Source organism: Lissotriton helveticus, assembly GCF_964261635.1.
Source record: "Lissotriton helveticus chromosome 1_1 unlocalized genomic scaffold, aLisHel1.1 SUPER_1_unloc_3, whole genome shotgun sequence".
NCBI lineage: Eukaryota > Metazoa > Chordata > Amphibia > Caudata > Salamandridae > Lissotriton > Lissotriton helveticus.
Genome location: NW_027611670.1, coordinates 34,602 through 57,236, shown reverse-complemented (window position 1 = coordinate 57,236; position 22,635 = coordinate 34,602). Strand labels below are relative to the sequence as shown.

General features: G+C 48.3%; 1 protein-coding gene across 1 annotated transcript in view; it reads right to left on the bottom strand.

Moving 5' to 3' along the window:
* The window catches only part of LOC144805843 (uncharacterized), a 205,998-nt gene extending 185,982 nt beyond the window's left edge, over positions 1-20,016 (bottom strand). The window contains exon 1 of the mRNA XM_078672320.1: positions 19,646-20,016. The gene's annotated coding sequence lies outside the window, so the exon portion shown is untranslated. The remainder of the gene's footprint in view (positions 1-19,645) is intronic.
* Between the last annotated feature and the right edge of the window lie 2,619 nt (positions 20,017-22,635).

The following is a 22,635-nucleotide window of genomic DNA, read 5'->3' as shown; positions in this document are numbered from 1 at the left end:
CTGAGCGAGGAGCCTTGAGGAACGCCGCAGATGACTTTGGTGGCTTCTGATTTGAACGGGGGAGGCGGACTCTCTGTGTTCTTCCGGCGAGGAAGGAGATGGTCCATTCTAGTGCCTTCTCTTGGATTCAGACGTAGCTGAGGCGCTGCACTAGGGTGCGGTGGCAGACAGTGTCGAATGCCGCGGAGAGGTCCAGGAGGATGAGGGCCGCAGTTTCCCCGTTGTCGAGCAGGGCTCGGATGTCATCGGTGGCTGCGATGAGGGCGGTCTCGGTGCTGTGGTTGGCCCGGAAGCCGGATTGTGAGAGGTCGAGGGATCCGTTCGTCTCGAGGAAGGCGGCCAGCTGCTTGTTGACGGTCTTCTCGATGACTTTGGCCGGGAACGGGAGGAGCGAGATAGGGCGGTAGTTTTTGAGTTCGGTGGGGTCTGCTGATGGTTTCTTCAGTAGGGCGCTGAGTTCGGCGTGCTTCCAGCTCTCCGGGAAGGTAGCGGTGTCGAAGGAGGCATTGATGATGTCTCGTAGGTGGGGTGCGATGACGGCGTCGGCCTTGTTGAAGACGTGGTGAGGGCAGGGGTCGGTTGGAGATCCGGAGTGGATGGAGTTCATCGTGCGTCGGGTTTCTTCGGTGTTGATCAGGGTCCAGGCACGGAGGGTGGCGGTGCGGTCGCGGGGTGAGTTGGCTGGGTGACGAAGCTGTTGTGTATGTCTGCGATCTTGTTGTGGAAGTAGAAGGCGAGGGAGTTGCAGAGGTCTTGAGATGGGGTGATGTCGGTGTTTCCGGCGTTGGGGTTGGAGAGCTCTTTGACGATGTTGAAGAGTTCCTTGCTGTTGTGTGCGTTGTTGTCCAGTCGTTCCATGAAGGCGGTTTTCTTGGTGGTGTGGATAAGTTGGTGGTGTTTTCGGGTGGCGAGCTTGAGGGTGGTCATGTTGTCTGGTGTTGGGTCTCTGAGCCAGGCTCTCTCGAGGGTTCGGCAGTTCTTCTTGGAGCTCTTGAGTTTGTCGGTGAACCATGGTGCTTTCTTACTGCCGGGTCTTCTGGGCGGGGTCCTCAGAGGGGCGAGGTCGTCTGCGCAGTTGCTGATCCACTTTGTGAGGTTGTTGGCGGCCTGGCTGGGGTTCGCTGAGCTGGCGGGGGGGTCCCGGCTCAGGGATGCGGCGAGGTGGTCGGCTGTGATCTTGTTCCAGCTTCTGCGTGCAACCTGTTGCTGGTGGTGGTGGATCGTGTTCTTTCTGAAGCTGAAGTGGACGCAGCTGTGGTCCGTCCAGTGGAGCCCGGTGACATGGCTGAAGGCGATGTCCTTGCTGGATGAGAAGACGGGGTCGAGTGTATGTCCGGCGTAGTGGGTGGGGGTGGTCACCAGCTGCTTGAGTCCGAGGTTGGCGAGGTTGTCCAGCAAGGTGGAGGTGTTGCGGTCGTCGTGTTTCTCCAGGTGGAAGTTGAGGTCCCCGAGGAGGATGTAGTCAACGGAGGGGAGGGCGTGCGGGCTGATGAAGTCAGTGATGTCTTCGCTGAATTGTGTGCGTGGTCCCGGGGGTCTGTAGATGAGGGTGCCTCTGAGGGTGGTCTTGGGATTGGTGTGGATCTGGAAGTGCAGATGTTCGGCGGATGTGAGGGTGCCGTCGGTGTTGGTCGTGATGCGGATGGTGTTCCTGTGGATGATGGCGATGCCTCCTCCGGTTTGATTGCTGCGGTCCCTCCGGGTGATCTTGTATCCATCCGGGATGGCGATGTCGGGTGCTGAGGAGGCGTTCATCCATGTTTCTGTGAGGAAGGCGACGTCTGGGGATGTGGTGTCGAGCAGGTTCCAGAGCTCTACGGCGTGTCTGTGGACGGACCGGGTGTTGAGCAGGATGCACTTCAGGTGGTTGCTGCTGGGGGTCGTCGCGGTGGGTGCGGGAGCAGTGCAGGCCCGGATGCAGGTGAACTTGCAGGAGTGGCAGCTGAAGGGTCCGTGGTTGCGTCTCGGGGTGGCTCGGTAGCATCCCAGGGTCCGGACGGTGTTGAGTGCGTTGATTTCCGTGGCGTTGTAGGTCCGGCGGGTGGGCTGGTGTCTGCGGGGTCCGGGCACTGGGCGCGGTCCAGGCGCGGACGGGCGCAGACGGGCTTACCTTTGGCGTGCCTTCGGCGCGCTTAGGGCGCGCCCGCTGCGCGTCAACGCTGTGCGTTTGCCACTCTGCCATATGTGGAGAGTGGAGGGGGGGCGGAGGGAGGGAGGAGCAGCTGGGAGGTGAGTGCGGGGCGGCGAATGGGGAAGGGCGACCGGGGAAAGGGGCGGGGCCGCAGGGGGGCAGCGGGGAGGTGGCGGGAACGCGGCAGGGGCTGGGCACAATCAGGGGCACAGAGGGGAAAAAACAATTAAGGCATAATTTAAGGCAGAGCAAAACCGGGGAAGAACACACACAGCGCCAAAGAGGCAGGGCACAGAAGGGAGAGAATACCGGGAGATAACGCACACAGTACAGCTAAGGCACAGACGGGGAACGAATACACGCACAGTGCAGCAGGGCAAAATCAGCAGCAGCGCAGGACCAGGAGCACAGCTGCGGGCAGCGGCGGCACTTGGCGGGAAAGGGGCAGCCTGGACTCACACACGGAGGAGTGAGCGAGGTGCGTGGGGTGACCGGCCCAGAGGGACCATCCCCTCTGTACGTCCCGATCCACTTGTTGTATAAAAATGAAATATTGGATAGCAGTGGGGATTATAGTTGGCCTATGTAAACAACCAGTTCTGGTAGGAAGGCAAGTAAATAACATCTTTGTATAGGTTGGGATCAGCCTATAAATCAGGATATATTACTGATATATATATTTTTTGTAAAGATATGTTTGCACATTCACTGTTTGTTTATTTAATTTTTCATCACGCATGAAATTGGACATTACATATGTGGCTATTTGGTATGTTGTTTTCTTTGACTTAGTAATATTTGATCAACTTTTCACTTGCTTTATTGTATTTATACAGTAATTAGTTAATATATATAGTTGGCGGGTTTATGAGAAACTAGTAAGAGCTAATGTTCTCTCTCTTTTTTTTCTCGGTTTTGGCAATTGGATTATCCAGTTAATAAGTTAGCGCTATTCCGAGAAATAGTCTGGGGCAACATCAGTATCACTTGTTTGTTTTCGTATCTTAAAATTATATAACGATATGAAGCATGACAGGTTCCTAATGGAAATGCATAAGTCACTTTTTCAAATGAAATGTTATTTATATGGGATTATCCCGTGATTTGTAGCATTTTTAAAGTCTGTCTTCGATATCAGTTCTTGAAGACTAGTTTGTGTCTAATGAAATGTTGCGTAATTTCAGCACTTGCACTTTAAATTCTGAACGTGCTCTCCATGTGTCATGTGACCAAGGCCTCTGCGAAGGCCGAAACGTTATGTTGACGAAGGTGCCGATTAAATAATCTACTCACCTGAACTTTGGGTCTCGTGTTCCTTGCTGCTGTGGCGTCCAGGAGTTTGTGGAAGTGCCCTCCAGTGTCGAGCGTTCTTGAACAAATATATATATATATATATATATATATATGTATAGAGAGAGAGAGAGAGAGTAAGAAAGTGGAGAAGGAATTGAAGAAATGTAGTAATGGTGTGCTTTTCTGTTATATCGATTTCCACTCATGCTTGAAGAGAGAGAGGGAGTAAGAAAGGCATAAAACGGAGTACGGCAGAAAGGAAGAAGTAGAGTGGAAGAGCCAGATGGTCAGGAAGTCTCTTCTCTGTTCCATTCCCCTTTTTCTCCGGCTGGGTTCACACGGCCACTAGTAAACTCTTCAGTTGGCGGCTGTGGGAAAACCAGTGTTGGAATTTGGAAAATCTCATAGTTCTGCTCCGAATTTGGAAAATCTCATAGTTCTGCTCCTGGGAGTGTTGGCACTGTGAGTAACCACGACCCTTAACAGAGTGAAGTGCCCACGTCAATACTCACCTGAGCAAAATGGCTAAAGGGTTCAATTAAAAAAAATTGTAAATATTCTTAAGGAGATTCAACAAGAGTTGATAGGAGTCAGGGAGAAATATACGGTAATCAAATTTTAAATGAAGGCCCACATTTCTTAACTCAGTGCTCATTGTACTTCATGTGTCGGCCCACTGTCTTCCCAGATGCACAATCTTGTAGAGCTTCCATCTTGTCGTATCTCAATGGAGACACAGCTTCGTGGTCAATGCCCCTGGTCACCCAAGACTCCCCAAAACGTCGAGGAATTCAAGAAAGAGTTTTTGTGAATTTTTGATCGTCGGATAATGAATTACTGGAGTTGAGGCAAGGGAATCGAGTGCTTGTCACTTACCTGGCCCAATTTAACAAACTTGTTGTAGAAACTGAATGGCCGGAGGCCAAAAGGGCAGCCTTGTTCTATCGGGGTTTGAAAGAGGACTTAAAGGATGCTGTGTCACAGATCCCAATTCGCCCTACAGAAGTTTCAGCTTTGATTGATCTCGTTTTTGAGATAGACTATCGACAAACGGAAAGAAGGGGTGAAAGACAATGCAAATTTCGGCCCAGTGTACCACGCTTTGACCGGGTCAGCGCAGAGGTTGTTAAATCTGGTGATAAAGAACATGGAGTCGAACCTATGCAGATTGGAACTATTAGAGGTCCCCTTTCCAAAGAAGAGAAAGCAAAGCGTTGACAGAATAATCTATGGCTTTATTGTGGTATGAGTGAACATTTTGAAAAGAAATGTCCCAAGAAGCCAAAAACCTTCAAGAAGGAAAACTCTCTGCACCTATAGTAGAAGGAGTTGGGCTGGTGGTTGCTAACAAGAATACAACGCCAATTTCTCATCAAGTGGCCAATATTCTACAATCTTCCGCTCCACACCTTATTCTGACGAGGACCCTAAGATTTCAAGACAGAGTTCTTTCAGGAGTGGGCGTGATGCTGGACTCCGGTGAACTTTCTCCCAGATATGCCGCACATCCTCTGCACCCCTAGCCCAGGACAGGCACCACCTACTCTGCACACCTGGACAGGCCTCACCTGCTCTTAACGCCCTGGACAGAACATGCCTCACCTCTTCTGTACCTCCGGAAAGGCATCACCTGCTGTTAACCCCCTGGACTGGACAAGCCTCACCTCCTCTGAACCATGGACAGGCCTCACATGCTCTGTACCCCCATGGACAAGACATGCCTCACCTCCCCTGCACCCCCTGGACAGGCCTCACCTCCTCTGCTCCCCCTGGACAAGTCTCACCTCCTTTGCTCCCCCTGGACAAGTCTCACCTCCTTTCCTACCCCTGGACAGGCCTCACCTCCTCTGCACCCCTTGGACAGGCCTCACCTCCTCTGCACCCCTTGGACAGGCCTCACCTCCTTTGCAACCCCCACGAAAAGGACATGTCTCACCTCCTTTGCACCCTTTGTACAAGCCTCACCTCCTCTGTACCCCTTGGACATGCCTCACCTCCTCTTCTCCCCCTGGACAGGTCTCATCTGCTCTCCTCTCCATGGACAGGACTCACCTCCTCTGCACCCCTTGGACAGGCCTCACCTCCTCTGCACCCCTGGATGGGCATCGCCTCCTCTGCACCCCTGGACAGGCCTCACCTCCTCTGCACCCCTTGGGCAGGCCTCACCTCCTCTGCCCCCTGGACAGGCCTCACCTCCTCTGCACCCCTGGACAGGCCTCATCTCCTCTGCTACCCTGACAGGCCTCTCCTCCTCTGCACCCCATGGACAGGCCTCACCTCCTCTGCACCCCTGAGAAAATCAACACCCCAGAACACGTATTTAAGTAAGATGTGTTTTCCCTCTAAGTTAAAAACAAGTACAGTAAATGAGTCACAGAATATACACAATTCTTTCTTTCTTTTGTCTTATTCGCGTTTTATTCTGGTGTTCTCGGCCACAACCAAGGCGCGTTTCGTCGCTACAGGGTGTGATCCCGCGACTTTCTCAAGGCTGTGTAAAAAACTAAGGGTACAGAACCATGGTCTAAATAGAAGTCACATCCTTGTCAGTCATTGGTATTATTTTTTGTAAAATTAAATACGGCCACAGGGCATATAAACTAAGGGGGTTGTCTATGTTGGGTATACAAACAATAGTAACCTAACTTTGTTGAGACGATACATGTAAAACAAGCATTTACAATGCAACGGTCTCGCCTTTGCCAAAGTTAGAGCTACTGGCTTTGTAAATGACAATTTTTTTTATTTATGTGTTGGTTTTGAAAACAGATAAATAAATGGCATTGTCATTTACAATGTCAATAGCTTAATCTCTCGCATACGGCACAGAAAGAACTGAGCGATGAAAGACATCACATAGAAAAGTAGAGCAACAAGTCAAGCTACGGGAACACCGGGCAACCTAAGGCATTGCAGGCCTTGAGTAAAGCGACACAGCAAACACAGACAGCTAATGGAGTCAGTAAAACAACACAAGAGAACCTACGACAAGACTTTAAACAAAGCAACACATGGCAAACTAAGACAACACACGACAAAGCAGGGCACCAAAAGGGAAACAAACAGAAAATAAACCAAAGTAATATATGCCTCACATTTCAGCACAAAAAGCAAGACAATTCCAAACAGGCTAAGACACAAGGCAATCTAACGTAACACACGAAAACTACCTTAACACGAGGTACCCTGAGGTAATTAAAAGCAAACCATGAAATGCAAAGTAGGAAAAATACTTATACGGTTCCAAAGGCGAGACCTATTGTCTATAGCAATGCTTGTTAGAGTGTGCAGTCGATATGTCTAGTCAGTGTATTTTATGCACCTGCGTTAGTTCACTTGAGGGTTGTAGTTGTCTCGTCTGGAGGTCTTCATTTTTTCTGAGAAATAATGCAGCTTTTACGTGGTTCATGGCAGCAATTTCTACACATTTTACATGCAAAAGTCCGAAACTAATTACAGAGGTATGGTTTAGCAGAGCTTGTGGTTGGGATGTGTAGGACTTGGTTAGGTGGACGACTTTTCTGCATACATTTGGAAGACCATTTATACAGACCGACAAATTAATTAGAGCTATTGTTGTACCATGATGCTTGATTCAAAATAAAGTTTAAACATCTTGTTTTCCCGTCCTCACCACCCCTGTGACCGACAGAAGCTTTGAGAGGGAAAGAAATAAATGGTTCAGGGTTGCAGTGTTCATGAGTTGTTGTTTTTTCAAATGTACTACTTCCTGATGTTCCCTAAATCAATAGTTTTGGGAAGTTTGAGGGGACGACGCTGATCTAATTATGTAGCGCATTGTATTAATCAGCAATGTCGACATTTGAACTCGCTGATGTAAAATGTAAACGTTATAGAAAAGTTTCCTTAAAGGATTTGCGCTTTGCAGAAGGCTTTCACTGGGCAACATCGATCTTGTGGCATTGGGCAGATACCAATCGGTAGTATTCTGTGATTCCCCGTTTCCTGGATGTCTAAGTTGGTGTCAGAAATGCTGAGAGAGAATGATGTATTAGTATGTTATGTGAGGGTATAGCTAGGAGACAGACAGTTACATGAAGGATGAAGCTCTGAGGGAACATATCTTCTGTTTCTGTAACCTAAGGGCCCAACATGAAATAAAGATCTTAATTGAGTGGCTCTTGTATGAAGGTCCTGCCCTCTGACTTAAGCGTTTTTGCAACATGCCTGAAACATAAAATACAGTAAAAATCAGTATCCTTTGTGCCCCGGTGTCACTGCACCTGCTGCCCCAAGCCTCGCCTCTGGGTAACACTAGGATGGCAGAGACGGGTCGGGCACCACGCGCCATAGTATTCTAATTCTGTTTTCAACAGAAACGGCCGCTCACCTCAGCTCCTCACCTCCGGTATCGTGCTCATTGCGCCTGCCTGCCTGCCTCATTACTGCTTATTTAGATTGTCTGCCGCATTTGTGTATCTGAGCTATCTGCTTTAAACTTTGTGTAGCGCTTGGAAGCGCTCGCCATTGCTGGGCATTACTCTGCATTGGGAATATTTAAATTGTATGTTTAACTGTGCCTGCCTGCTGCCGAGCGCTTAGCGCCTCTCCACTGCTGCATTGCGATTCATTTTCCACATAGCGCTCCTCGGCCAACATTATTTCTTCACCCTCGCAGTATTTGTTGTTGTTACTGCCATTTTGTTTAGCTTGTTGACCCGTCCCAGACCCTCCCTCCACCTCGCTCCTGCCTCCCAGCTGACCCTCCCACGCTTCGCCCCCCTCTACCCTCCATTTATGACAGATGGAACTACGCGCAGCGATCGCGCCCCATGCGCGCCAAAGGTAAGCCCGTCTATGCCCGTCCGCGCCTGGACCCCGCCCAGCGCCAGACCCCCTGGTCCTCGCAAAACCCACCCCGTCCGCATAACGTTTGACGCCGCCACCCTCACTGCCCTCAACCCCGGCCGGCTACCAAACTGCCACCAAGCCACACCGGGACACACCCATGGACCCTTCACATGCTACTCCTGCAAGTTTGACTGCACCAAGAGCCACACCAAACCGACAAACACCAAACGGACATCCGACACTAACCACCTAAAATGCATCCTGCTCAACACCCGCTCGGTCCACAGACACGCCATCGACCTTTGGAATCTACTAAACACCATTTCTCCGGATGTCGCCTTCCTAACAGAAACATGGATGAACGCCTCATCTGCTCCAGACATCACCATAGCCATCCCGGACGGCTACAAGATCATCCGAAAAGACCGCCCCATCCAAACAGGAGGAGGCATCGCCATCGTCCATAAGAACTCCATCCGCATCTCAACCAACTCCGACGCCAACTTCACTATCGCCGAACACCTTCACTTCCAGATCCACACCGACCCCAACACAACGCTCAGAGGCACCCTCCTCTACAGGCCTCCAGGACCCCGTACACAATTCAGTGAAGACATCACTGACTTCATCACCCCACACGCCCTCCCCTCCGAGGACTACATTCTACTGGGAGACTTCAATTTTCACCTGGAAAAGAGCAACGACAGCAACACCACCACCCTTCTGGACAATCTAGCCAACCTCGGACTCAAACAACTAGTAAACGCCCCCACCCACTACGCAGGACACACACTCGACCCTATCTTCACCTCCAGCAAGCACATCTCCTTCAATCACACCACAGCCCTCCACTGGACGGACCACAGCTGCGTTCACTTTAACTACAAAAAGACCACAATCCACATCCACCCTCAACCTACTCTGCGAAGAAATTGGAACAAAATCTCCATCGACCAGATCTCCACATCGCTTCTCCAAAACACCCCTGCCTATTCGTCGAACCCTAACCAAGCAGCCAGTAACCTCACTCAATGGCTAACCCACAGTGCCGACAACCTAGCTCCCCTGAAAAAACGTCAAATCAAGATAGGCAGTAAAAACGCCCCCTGGTTCAACGATGACCTCAAGAGCTCCAAGAAACTCTGTCGCTCCTTGGAAAAAGCCTGGAAAAAAGACTCTAACTCCATCACCAGAGACGCCTTCAAAAAAGCCACCCGCAGACACCACCAATTGATCCGGACAGCCAAGAAATCCGCACTCAAAGACCGACTAGACAACAACGCCCACAACAGCAAGGAACTATTCAACATCGTCAAAGAGTTTACCAACCCCACCGCCAACTCCAACGACATCACTCCCTCTCAAATCCTTTGCGACTCCCTAGCTTCATTCTTCCACGACAAAATCGCCGACATCCATAACAGCTTCAACAACCATCCCGAAGACCAACCCTCCCAACCTACCCCCAAAGGCAAACCCCCCTCGAACACCCTTTCTGACTGGAACCCAATCTCCACTGAGGACACCATTCGCCTGATGAACTCCATCCACTCAGGATCCCCCACAGATCCATGTCCCCACCACATCTTCAACAAAGCAGACTCCATCATCGCACCTCACCTCCGAGACGTCATCAACTGCTCCCTCAACTCCGCCACCTTCCCGGAAAGCTGGAAACACGCCGAACTCAGGGCACTTCTGAAAAAACCCACAGCCGACCCCACCGAACTCAAAAACTACCGCCCCATCTCGCTCCTACCATTCCCGGCCAAAGTCATCGAGAAAGCCGTCAACTACCAGCTTGCCGCCTTCCTCGAAACAAACAAATCCCTCGACTCCTCACAGTCCGGCTTCCGAGCCAAACACAGCACCGAAACCGCTCTCATCGCAGCAACAGATGACATTCGAACACTACTGGACAACGGAGACACAGTCGCCCTCATCCTCCTTGACCTCTCTGCAGCCTTCGACACAGTCTGTCACAGCACCCTTATACAACGCCTCAACAACGTCAGAATACAAGGAAAAGCACTGGACTGGATCACCTCGTTCCTTGCCGGAAGAACTCAGAGAGTCCGCCTCCCACCGTTTAAGTCAAAAGCCACCAAAGTCATCTGCGGCGTACCACAAGGATCTTCACTCAGCCCCACCCACTTCAACGTATACATGAGTCCCCTCGCGAGCATCGCACGCCAACACAACCTCAACATCATCTCCTACGCTGATGACACTCAACTAATCCTCTCACTCACCAAAGACCCGAACACCGCCAAAACCAACCTACACGAAGGAATGAAAGAAGTAGCCGAGTGGATGAAGCACAGCCGTCTTAAACTGAACTCAGACAAAACAGAAGTCCTCATCTTAGGTACTTCCCCTTCCGCATGGGACGACTCCTGGTGGCCAACGGCCCTAGGAAAAGCACCCATCCCAACAGACCACGCACGGAACCTGGGCGTCATCCTGGACTCCTCACTCTCGATGACCAGACAAGTCAACGCCGTTTCATCTTCTTGCTTCAACATTCTCCGCATGCTCAAAAAAACATTTCGCTGGATCCCCTCCGAAACCAGAACAACGGTCACCCACGCACTGGTCACCAGCCGCCTGGACTACGGAAACACCCTTTACGCCGGTACCACCGCAAAACTTCAGAAAAAACTCCAACGCATCCAAAACGCCTCAGCCAGACTCATACTAGACATCCCGCGTAGAGACCACATTTCCGGTCACCTGAAAGACCTCCACTGGCTCCCCGTCAATCAGAGGATAACGTTCCGCCTCCTCACCCACACACACAAAGCACTCTACGAACTTGGACCCGAGTGCCTCAACACGCGACTATCCTTCTACACCCCCTCCCGCCAATTACGCTCTTCCAACCAGGCACTCGCTGCTGTTCCACGCATCAACAAAACCACCATGGGAGGAAGATCCTTCTCCTATTTAGCGGCTAAAACCTGGAACTCCCTTCCCATTCACCTCCGCCTTACTCAAAACCACCTAGCCTTCAGAAAGCAACTTAAAACCTGGTTATTCGACAAGTAATTCCCCACCCTTCCTCAAGCGCCTTGAGACCCTCTGGGTATGTAGTGCGCTATATAAATTTATTGACTTGACTTGAATTCACGCGCACTAAGACACAATCGCTCAATCACATCTGCCTTCTACGTGGTTGTCAAGGACCAGCAGAGGCTCAAACCGCACATCTGCGTCCAGCTACTGCCAGAGCACACGACTGCAAATGCCCTGCAGTCCTGTCCGTCAGAAAAGAATGTGCAGCAGGATACAGGGTGCGGGGATAGGACCGCGAGCACGTGCACTTTGCACCAGTACAATAACACTTTGAACGAACGCTTCTCAGGACTAACTAGTGCAAAATCGATATTTACGCGTAGTGAGCTATGCAAAATGTTTACCCTACGCCAACAGTGCAAACCTATTAATTTCTAGGTCAGCTAACCTGTGCACATGCTTTGCACTGGTGTGGCGATGCAAGCCTGCAGTGCACTTGTGGTAAATTGGAGAGGGGGGGGTGTCATTGTCTGCTAACAAGATCTAATCTGCCAGATTCTCCTAATACGTGGAGAATGCCGTGTTGTTGTAGGAGCAGGACACAGTGTTTACTTTGTGCAAGAAAACACTGGTTTAATTTTGGGAATCGGACTTAATTTCTCACCAGACTGATTCCGAGAAAGCGATAGAAAGGCAGAAAAGAGGAAGAACGATTAAGAGAAACCCAACATAACAGAAAGTGGGAGATAGTGATGAACGCGAACATGAATTACATATAAAGAGGGAGTTTAGAGAGGTGTACGACAAAGGCATGAGGTGAAATAAAAGAATCACAACAAGTGTGTACTTATTGTCAGTGGTGTGCAAATCGAGTCGTGATTGGTTGAGTGTTTCAAAGAAGCTTTTCATTTGAACGCTCGGGCACACAGTTTTATTTCTTTTGCTTAATATACCAGTTGTGGTTCATGAGCAAACAATTTTATTTATTTTGCTTAATATTACAGCTGTGTTTCAGCGCCCTGAATACTCGTGCGACTCTGCTGGCGCTGAATACTAGTGGCGCTGATGGCTGCGGAGTGACACGACAATGACAGCTCAGTATACCCTTCTAGGCGCAAAAGGAAGGCCGGGGCCAGGTGCGGTGAGCCAGGGCTATCAGCGGTCCTACATTATTGAAAAGTCAATATGAGATGTCTCACTATTGCCTGCTGCCTAGCCTACCTCTGGAGGCATCCCACTGACTCAACTCCACAGCATCCGCCTGTTGGGTGACTCCCAGGACGAGCCCCGGCCGCCTGCTCGATTTAAGGCAGGCAGTGTCATCGTCAGGCGCAGCTCTTCACAGAATGCTTCCCCGCTAAACACTCACTTCAACCATCCAAGGAGCGCTACTGAGGCTGCAGGCCTCATTAAAATGGATCCATGCCTATCAATAGATTTAGACAATTGGTATTTACGTATCGGTTCTTATTGGAGTCAACGAACTGTCGTATGCCCCCAGCCCTCGTCTAGCGGCTACATAAAAAAAAATTAAACAAGCTGTGAGCGTGCACTCTCCCGAACTTCTGGGATGTGCACGCTTACGGCTGTCGTGGGGCGGGACTTCCGTCTTTGTGAGATGCCCGCGCCCACGGAGTGGATGGCCCAGAGGAGCGGTGGCAGCAGAAGTCAGGAGTGGCGGCTGAAGCCGCCGATGCGGTACGTGGGGCTTGGTGCGTGTGTGTGTGTGTCTGCGCGTGTGAGTGTGTGTGTCTGAGCGTGTGTGTGTGTGTCTGCGTGTGTGTGTGTCTGCGTGTGTGTGTGTCTGCGCGTGTGTGTGTGTCTGCGCGTGTGTGTGTGTCTGCGCGTGTGTGTGTGTCTGCGCGTGTGTGTGTGTCTGCGCGTGTGTGTGTGTCTGCGCGTGTGTGTGTGTCTGCGCGTGTGTGTGTGTCTGCGCGTGTGTGTGTGTCTGCGCGTGTGTGTGTCTGCGCGTGTGTGTGTGTCTGCGCGTGTGTGTGTGTCTGCGCGTGTGTGTGTGTCTGCGCGTGTGTGTGTCTGCGTGTGTGTGTGTGTCTGCGCGTGTGTGCGTGCCTTCGGCCGGCCTGCGTAAGTGCGTCCACAGACCTTGGTAGGCTCGTGCACCGTTCTGTCTCCCTTGAGAGACAACTGGGCGACAATAGGTCTCGAGAGCGAGACCTAAAAAGCATTCTAAAATACAGTATACGATGGAGGGAGCGAATCTAGATAAAACTCCAATGACAAAATGACCTCCTTATAGCCCTGGTGCACAAAATCCTTCGTACTTTTGTTGTACATGTTATAGCTTTTGTTATTGTGCGGGTGGTTATCTAGCATAGTATGTTTTCCTTCTCCATGACCTGATATCATCCGGTGTCATCATGGAACGTTCATTGTCTATTTATATGACGTCATTGTAACTGTCAGTCAGATGACAGCTGACTCCTGTGGTGACTGATGTTGTTCTTTCCGCTCCCTGTGGGCCCTTATATTATGGAATAAAGCAATGCTGACAACACCGCTTGTGATTGTTGTATGTGTACACTACAATTGGCGACGAGGACTGCGGATCTGTGAAGGGCCTGCGGGTGAAAAAAATTTCATAATGATGCGGGTTTGATTTATGAAGCCCGCGATCAATTTTAAGAGAGAGGAATGAAAAGAAAATAAAAAGAGACGGAAACCTACACGGAGTGAGTACACCGTGTTGTGAATGATAAGCGCCGTCTGAAAGGAGAGCTCTGCTGCTTGTAATTATAGTAGCGATTCATGTACGCTAAGGAGTTGGCTGCGTAAAAACTAAAGCGCTGCAAATAGAAGCATCTGGTATCGACTTGTTGTGTGCGCATGAAATAAACCTGGCTGCGTGAATCTACTGAAAATTAAAGCGCTACAGCAAATGTAATCTTACAAAGAAACCGGCTGTTGGTGTTGCTTCATGTTTTCCTGTCAGTGTCAGGCAACAGCTGAAGGCGCAGTAAATCACCTCAGCTGTGTCGCGTGAAGCATGCCGGGATAATCAAACTGGAAATTCATTGGACCGTGGCAAAACACGTCATCAAACGTGAGCTGCGTGCGGCCATTTTGGAAATTGACTTTGCCTCAGAGTAAACAAATAACGAGGCGGTAAGCATACACAGCGAACATCGCGCTTTGTAACATCTTAAACCCTGAATGTATGAATAAAAAGAAAAGAAAATTCAAGTAAGTCCACAGCGCTATTACTCTGTAAAGCAGTATTTGGAAAATAAATATGAAATAAAAAGGAAGTGAAATATCTTTAACAAGTGGCTGTATGAGAAACCTATTTAAAGCCATCTAAACATAAAGACTGATTTGTGGGAAATAACATAGAAACCTGTGGAAAACATGGCTGAATGCAATAATATATGTGCACCTCCTCGTTTCCTAGATGAGCCTGGAAAACCCACGATGAAGTGGAAGAAATGGATAAGAGCATTTGAAAATTATATTATATCTATAGATGGAAAAGCATTTGACGCTGAAAGGAAGTGTTCATTGTTATTTGGGTTATTAGGAAAAGCAGGGCAAGACGTTTTTGACAGCCTGCCCGAATATGAGAATCCACCTGGAACATTTATACCTCTGAACGAGTATCAGGAAGCCTTAAAAGGCTAGAAAGACAATTTGATGAGGAAAACAACATTATGGTTGCAAGGCACAAGTTTGCTCTAAGGAAACAACAAGAAGGGGAAACAGTTGATGAATATATTGCTTGTTTGAGAATTCTTGCTGTAGAATGTGAATATGAAGAAATGACAGATGTGTACATAAGAGATCAAATTGTTTTCTATTGTTATTCGAAAAAGGTGCAAGAGAGGTTGTTGGCATGCAAAAGGCCAACCTTGCAAGAAGTCATAGATATAGCTAGGGGAATCGAGAGATCGCTAGTATCTACTAAAGAATTGTCGCTTGCAGGAAATAACATTAATGTATTTTATTTACAGGACAAAAGGAAGGGTGATGGTAAAACATATGAGAAAAATTTGAGTGAAAGGAAAGTAGGAGGTAAGCAATTAAGCTGTTTCAGGTGTGGATCTAATGAGCACTTAGCTGATTACAAGAATTGTCCTGCAGTTGGTAAGAAATGTGTCAAATGTAAAAAATATGGTCATTATTCTACCTTATGTAAAACTAAAAGAATGAGTAATAGCATGAACATTAACACTGTAGGAAATTTTGATGAAGAAATGTGTGCAAACATTGTTCTGTATGTTGAGAGGGAGGATGGTAAAATAAAGGGTCCCATTAGGGATGTAAAGATTGGGGAGGTTGAGCTAAAGTTCACCGCGGATTCTGGGGCACCCATAACAACCATCTCAGATGTTCTTTTTGATGAAAAATGGCAGAATGTTAAGCTCATAGAATCAGATGTAAACCCCAAAGCCTTTGGTGAAAAGGATATAAATATGTTAGGATATTTCAATGACACGGTCAGTTTCAGGGGAAGAGTTATCGAAACTAAAATCTATGTGGCAGAAAAAGGGAGGATATTAGTGGGATGGAGAGATCTAGCCCAGTTAGGAGTTATTTTGGTGCCTGGAGCTAAAGACCCGGTAATCTTGAGAGAGAAATGGGTGAATAGTATGAGCATAGAGGAGGATAAAGTAGATTTAACAGCTACTCTTGACAAACATAAAGAGGTGTTCAAAAATGTAATTGGATGCGTCAAAGGTTTTAACCATGACATTAAATTGAAAGAAGGTGCCATACCATGTAAACATAAAGTAAGAACCGTTCCATTGTCTATAAAGAAAGAATTGAAGGAGGTACTAGAGAAATTGATGGAAGAAGGAGTAATTGAGGAAGCAGATGAGTCTGAATGGATTTCTGCTATTGTTGTTTCAAAGAAAAAGAAAACTGGGGACATCAGGTTGTGTGTGGAACTGAGATCGTTAAACAGAAACATAATTGTAAACTGCCATCCTCTACCAAAAATTCAAGACATACTTCAGTCAGTATCAGGTTCAAAGTTCTTCTCATTAATTGACTTAAAAGCTGCATACCATCAAGTTTGTCTATCTGAAAGGTCTAAAAAACTAACTACGTTCATAACACCATTCGGGGCATTTAGGTATGTGCGGCTACCATTCGGGTTGGCATCCTCTTCTGGTGTCTTTCAAAAACTAATGGACATCCTGTCCGGGGGAATGAAAGGGGTGGAAGCCTTTCAAGATGACATTCTTTTGCATTCAGAGACAGAACAAGACCACTTAAAGCTGATTGATAAGGTGTTGGATGTTCTCAATAAGAAAGGCATGACTGTCTCAAAGGACAAATGCAGATTTATGACGAGTAAGATTGAATATCTGGGGCACGTCTTAACAGCAGAAGGTATCTTGCCAAAAGATGATCTTGTACATGCCATAAGGGGGGCCCCAGAACCAAAAGACAAGGAAACCCTTAAGTCATTTCTTGGCCTCAGTGAATATTATGCAAAGTTCATGCAAAAGTATGCAGAAAAAATGTGGTGTTTAAATGGACGAACGAGCAGGAACAAGCCTTCAAAACTGTCAAAGAGGAAATAGCAAATGCACCTGCACTGAAACCCTATGACCCGCAATTAGAAAACATAGTAACTGTGGATGCCAGTGCTGAAGGAATTGGTGCTGTGTTCTGTCAGAAACAGGGAAATGAAGAAAATACAATTGCCTTCATCTCTAGAAGGCTAAATGAGACAGAGGTCAATTACAGTACAATTGAACGTGAAACCTTAGCATGTGTATGGGCAGTGCACAAGCTTAAGGATTATTTATGGGGAAAAAGTTTCACGTTAGTGACTGACCATAAACCATTAATATACCTGTTGGATGGCCAAGGTCGAGGCAACGGCAATGCGAGCTCTAGACTGATAAGGTTGATGTCAAAGCTTCAAGAATTTAATTTCAAAATAGAGCACATAAAAGGGGGCAAGAACAGTAGAGCAGATTGTTTATCACGTTTGCCTATACAAAATCAAAAAGAAGAAGCTCAGGATGACACAGAATGTGTGGTGGCGCTGATCGATGCCACAATAATGTGTGAAGGATCGATAACTGATAAGGAATGGCAGGAGGGCATGGCAAAGGACGCTATTCTAGCTAAAGTAAACACATATGTGCGATCTAAATGGCCACCTGTAAGGAACCTGCCAAATGAACTGAGAAATTACCAGCAGGTGAGTGATGAATTAACGTTGGAAAGTGGTTTCTTAAAAAGGGGCGAAGTCTTTGTGCCGCCATATGAACTCAGACAAAAAATCATAAAGCTAGCTCACAGAGGACATCCTGGTATCACTGCCACAAAGAACATTCTAAGGATGCATTATTGGTGGCCAGGCGTGGACAGTGAAATAAGAAACTACGTAGATCAATGTGAGCAATGTTTAAAATCAGATAAGCATTGGAGGGTTGAGAAGAATGAACTGCAAATTGTAGAAATCCCGGATGGACCTTGGGCGAAAATTGCGATTGACTTTGCAGGACCATTTAATTTATTGCCTAATGAAAGCAAATACTTGATAGTATTGACAGACTACTATTCAAAGTGGGTATGTTATAAATTTGTGAACGTGGTTACGACAGAAGTGGTCATAAAATTTTTAAAGAAAGTCTTTGACAAAGAGGGACAACCAAAGGTCCTCGTGTCAGACAATGGATCCCAATTGGTTTCTCGTATGATGAACGAGTTTTTAGAAAACTCTGGTATTGCACAGGAAAAAACACCACTGTTCAGTCCTAAGAGCAACGGCCAAGTTGAAAGACTGAACAGGTTCTTTAAGGAAGGAATACAAATGGCCATTGCAAATGAAATGGATGTGAAAGATTTCATAAGGGTGAAGATAAATGCATACAACAATACACCAAAAGAGGCCACTAGGCATACTCCATTTTTCTTGATGAGAGGAAGAACATGTAACAACATCATAACACCTAAAATAGGTGGATGGAGTGGTACAGTTACCAAATCTAAAGAAACATGTGAGAAAGAGCTCAAGGTAAAAGAGAACATTGAGAAAAAACAGAAGACAGCCAAAGCATACTCTGATATGGTAAACAGGGTGAAAGACAAATGTGTGACGCCAGGAGATTGGGTTTTGATGAAGAAGCCTGGTTTGGTGAGTAAGGGAGAGTCAAAGTTTAGTAAACCCATGAGGATCGGTAAGGCTTCTAATGGTGCTGTATACATAGAGGGTGAAGGATGGCGTAGTAAAGACGATATGGTAAGACTGAAACAAGGACAAGAAAAGATAATTATGAAAAATGTTGGAAAAGAAGAAGGGAACCTTAACGATAGTGTGCTTGAATGGGAAGACATATCTGAAAGTCAAAACCAATCGCATGCTGATGCCAGCCCCAGATATTCTTCGCAGTTAGTAGAAAGTTCTAGGAGTTCCAATGTTGAAAATGGTGACACTGTTCTAGCCCAAGAAGACTCTGTGGTATGTCCCAGTAAAGAAGGAACTGGTTCCCCCGCCGTATGCATGGGAGACACGGCCCTGAAACCAGCAAGGGGTTTGTCCTCTAGAGGGGGTAGAGTCGTCAACCTGCCTAAAAGATTTAAAGACTATGTGATGGAGTAGAATGTACTGTTTTGTTTTTCCTTGGGAAAAGGGAGATGTTGTACATGTTATAGCTTTTGTTATTGTGCGGGTGGTTATCTAGCATAGTATGTTTTCCTTCTCCATGACCTGACATCATCCGGTGTCATCATGGAACGTTCATTGTCTATTTATATGACGTCATTGTAACTGTCAGTCAGATGACAGCTGACTCCCGTGGTGACTGATGTTGTTCTTTCCGTTCCCTGTGGGCCCTTATATCATGGAATAAAGCAACGCTGACAACACCGCTTGTGATTGTTGTATGTGTACACTACAACTTTCAAGTGTGAAAACCCGTGTCTGTGGTTTGGTCCGAATGATAGTATCATGTCGTGTCTAGGGGTAATAAGTCCCAAACCTTAGAGCCCCAAGTGTATCAAGCATGAAGTTGAGAAATAAACACCTCTACCGTCCCAGTATAACTTTCTGTAAATAAAGGATATTTTTAAACGTCTGAAAATCCATTTCTGTAAAGTTCCAGAGTGATTGATATTTCAAATAAACCTCCTTTCAAAGCCGTGTTTAACCAAGACCTGCCACACATTGTTGAAGTCTATCAAGGCATCATTCTTTCATGCAAACGCTGAAAGTGACCTGCGCCTGCTCTGGATAAGGAACGGTGCTCGGGTCTATGGTCAGCCTGGATCTCACCTCGGGAGTCCGAGTGGACCGACAGGGAGCCGTGCTGGTATTAAACGTTCATCCTCATGTCTCCCTCGTGCTCCCTCCGGGTCCTTGGAGCGTGATGACCCGGAAGCTATCAACCGACATGAAACCTGTGATCTCAGTCTTACCTTTCAACCGTCGCAGAGCGCAGCAGAGGATCCAAACATCAGCAGAGGAGCCGCTGTATCCAAACCCGCAGCCCGAGCTCGGTGTGTGGGATCCGAAGCTGTAGAAGAGCTCAGCCCGTCAAACATCAGCACAGGAACCGGCGTAGAAGAGCTCAGCCCGTCGCTCGGGGTGACTTCCGGTATCCCGACATAACAACAAACGAAGGACTACGGTCATGGAAACGGGCGCCATCTTGGAATGGTGAATATGTCCAAATGCTCGTGTTCTGTACACTCATCTACTTCTGAGTTCTAGCAGCATTATACATAATAAGAGGAGTAGTACTAGATTGCTGTAAAGGTTTTGTTTTTATATATGAGCTGAGCACTTATTGTTGAGTATAAGTCGGGCAGAGCGCCGACGCTCTCGGAGACAAACCGCCACTGACTGATGGAGCGCGAGGCGCCTCGTGCTCGCTGAGGGAGAGGGTGTCATCAGCGCATGCGCAGTTGTTCATTCAGGGCCCCTCTTTGACCCGAACTCCGTGCAGGATGCAGTGTCTGTCTTTGGCGCATGCGCAGTTGTTAAATCAACCGGTCCCTCTTTAACCCGCACTGTGCTGCGGGAGGCAGTGTCTGTCCTCCGCGCATGCGCAGTTGTTAACCCATCGAGCCCTCTTTACCCTGCCTCTTAGTTCAGTCCTGGGCTTTACCGTGTTTGAGGGAAGACAGTGTGGACGGTCCCGGTTGTGTCCCCTCTCTGTACAGGCCGTGCTCTCCCTGCGGTGTTGCTCAACACACAGTGACACGCTCGTACAGTTTGATGTGCTTCGCTATCCTCAGCGCATGCGCGGCCATGGACTGGTGATACTGCTTGTCCTGCGCATGCGCATCTGCAGGTCATCAGAGCGGCTCATGTCCCGCGCGCGGTCTGTGGTCCGTCGTCCCCTCAGGGCCGCTCCTCACAGAGCAACGCACGAGAGGTGAGGAAGACAAGGCCTCGAGGCAGCGAGGGCGGGGCTATGGCTGTGGGGGCGGGGTATGTGGATGGAGGCTGGGTCAGCCTGTTTCTTGTCTTCTCCTGTCAGATACCTTCTGACAGTGGTGAGTTTTTGGATACCGAGGCAATAGCCTCATTACTCCATATTCGTTTGGAATTTTGTAGTCGCTGTTTAGGTTGTCTTATTGGTGTGTGACGCTTTGTCACAGTTGAGGTTGCATCACATGGTCAGCTCAGTGATGGGCCGCGGGTAGCGGTCAGTAGTGTTTGCAGAATTGTCAGCATGTTTCCTTCGAGAGTCTCGTCTTTGTCCGTGTAGATCCTTCTGTTAGTGTTGAGGTTTGGGTGCCTGCCGCGGCTAATGCCAGCCGGCAGTGAGCGGGTTTTAGGTGCTTGCCGAGGCTGTTATGCCATCAGGGCAGCGGTGAGTTTTGCGTATCTGCCGGCGTTTGCCTTCAGGCAGTAATGAGTTTTTGGATGCTGCGTTGCTGTTTCAGCTTCGCAAGGTTAGCGCTTCAATGGGACGCGGATAGCGGTCAAATGGGTTTGTAGCGATATCTGCAAGTTTCCGGATCAGTGGGTTTTCTTTTTGATCCAGTCCTTTGTAGAATGTCCTGTTGAGTTTGAGGAGATGGTCGTCCAGCATCTCGATGCCTAGGTCTCTGTGGAGGTCTGCTGTTCGTGTGAACATGGGAGCACCTGCTGCAATCCGTAAGGCCTTGCTCTGAAGTATTTGTAGGTCCTTCCGCAGCTGTGGGCGGCAGCCACTCCAAACTGGTGAAGCGTATGTCATAGTTGGTCGAATTATTGCGGTGATTACTCGCACCTTGCTCTGCATGGGCATCGACTTAGACTTCAGGAGTGGGTATAATGCAGCCAGTTTGGATGCTGCTTTCTGGCAGGTCTTCTCTATGTGGTTTCTCCAGCTGAGTTTAGAGTCCAGAGTCACCCCCAGGTAGGAGCTGCTGTTTTCCCATTTGACCTCATCCCCATTGAGGAGGATCTGTGGGTGTTTCCTGTTCAGCTTCCTGGTAAATAAGGTTGCTGTGGTTTTGCTTGTGTTCAGGGTGATCTGCCAGTCGCTGTACCATTCGGAGAGTCTGCAAAGCGATGCCTCCAGGTTCTTCGCCACTTCTTTGTCACTGAAGGATTGGGAGATGACTGCAACATCATCCGCGTAAAGGGCAAGATCAGTCTTCTTTAGGTCAGTGGGTATGTCGTTTGTGAATATGTTGAAGAGGAATGGTCCTAGGATTGACCCCTGAGGCACTCCAGCTAGAATTGGGCGCGGTGATGAACATTCTTCTCGCACCGCCACGTGAAAGGTCCGTTCTGTCAGGTAGCTGGTCAGCAACTTGACCAGGTAGCTGGGAAACTTGAGCTTGATAAGTTTGTAGAGCAGGCCCTCATGCCATACTCGGTCAAATGCTTTGGCTACATCCAGAAAGACTACTCCAGTAGACTTGTTGATGTTGAATCCGTGGCTGATGATGTCCACCACTCTGAGGAGTTGGTGATTTGTTGAGTGGTCTTTCCGGAACCCAAACTGTTCTTTGGCAAGTAGGTTGTTGCTTGTCGCGAAGTCAACGAGACGGGCAAGGATAACTTTTTCGAAGAGTTTTGATAGGCCAGATAGCAGACTTATGGGGCGGTAGTTTGCAGGGTCTCGCAGTGGTTTCCCAGCCTTGGGGAATACGACGACTCTTGCTTCTTTCCAGGCGTTTGGGAAATACTGGTGCTGCATGCACGCGTTAAATATCTCAGCAAGGTGATCCACTGCGTTATCTGGGAGCATCTTGATGGCTTGGTTGACTATTCCGTCCTTCCCTGGTGCCTTGCCGTTTTTCAGTGTTTTTGCCAGGGCCAGTAATTCGCCCATTGAGCATTCCTCAATGTGTGCAGTTTCTGTTTCCGGTGGGTGCTCCTGGTGATGCATGGCGACCTCTTGCTCAACTTCTGTTGCCAGTTTGCTTGCCTGGTTGGGCCTGAAGGATTCCTCCAGCGTGTCAGC